The sequence below is a fragment of the Volvox carteri genome (genome assembly GCF_000143455.1).
Source record: "Volvox carteri f. nagariensis unplaced genomic scaffold VOLCAscaffold_55, whole genome shotgun sequence".
Classification (NCBI taxonomy): Eukaryota; Viridiplantae; Chlorophyta; class Chlorophyceae; order Chlamydomonadales; family Volvocaceae; genus Volvox; species Volvox carteri.
In genome coordinates this window covers 652,873-654,083 of record NW_003307598.1, presented here as the reverse complement: position 1 = coordinate 654,083, position 1,211 = coordinate 652,873, and positions in this window count along the sequence as shown.

Below are 1,211 nucleotides of genomic sequence, written 5' to 3'. Positions count from 1 at the left end.
GAACCAGCCGTCTTGGTAGAGCGGTATTGGGGGGGCGCCGAGCTGGCTACCCTCCCCCCCTGTGGTTTCCGGAGGCTTGATCGCCCGGCGTTGCCGCAGGGTCTTCCCGTTTGAGTACTTTTCAATTTAGACCCAGTGCTGTGGAAGGGCGCGGACTTGTGCGGTGTTACCCCCTCGACGGGGGCTATCTCCCCTGGACTAGCCCAGGGAGGGAGAGGCGGAGGAGGGTAGTAGTCTCAGGAGGCTGTTTGGCGTCTTGTGGTGTGAGCTCTTTGCGCTCTTTTTTGCGTGAGGATTTTTGAGCTTGGTGACCTCCCCAGCCCGGGAAGACTCGTCGGGCTCCCGGTCGCCCAAGTCCTGGTAGCGAGCTCTCTGAGATGCTCGGTTCGTTCGGTCGGCAGGAAGAGCCCCCCAGTTGTGACTTCGTTTATGTTAGGAGACCAACGGGCATAGATCCCGTCTAGTTGGAGCGCCAAACAAGCGCTGTTGCGTGCCGGCCGTCGTTTCCCGTGCGGCCTGACCCGGGGGCGGAGTGCATGAGACTAACCAGCCGTATGCACCCGCCCCCCGCGCTGTGCTTCGGCCCTGGGCCCCCGGCTTTTCAGCCCACAGTGTAATCAACGTCATACATACATACATACATACATACATACATACATACATACATACATACATACATACATACATACATACATACATGGTGGGACGGCATCCCAGCCGACATCTACAGGAAATTCTGGTCGGCCATTGGCACCACCATGGCTGGCCTGCTCACCGCCATAGGCTTGACGGGGCAGGTGCCGAAGGGCTTCTTGGAGGGGGTACTGACGGTGATCTACAAAAAAGGCGACCCCAAACTCCCTGGCAACTACCGTCCTATCACCCTGCTTTGTTCGGACTACCGACTGCTCACCAAAGTGCTGGCAAACCGCCTAGGCCCTGCCCTTGGCCAAGTCATAACCCCCGAGCAATCAGCCTTCCTACCTAGGCGCCTCATTGGAGCTAGTGTGCTATTCCTGCGTCACCTGTCACACCTCCTTCGCAAGCAGAACCGCCGGGGGCTCCTGGCATTCCTGGACTTCGCCAAGGCCTATGACACGGTGGATCGTGGGTTCCTCCTGGCAGCAATGGAGACCATGGGTGCAGGGCCACAGCTCTGCGCCTGGGTACGGCTGCTGCTGAGCGAAACGCGAGCCAGAGCGATGGTGAAT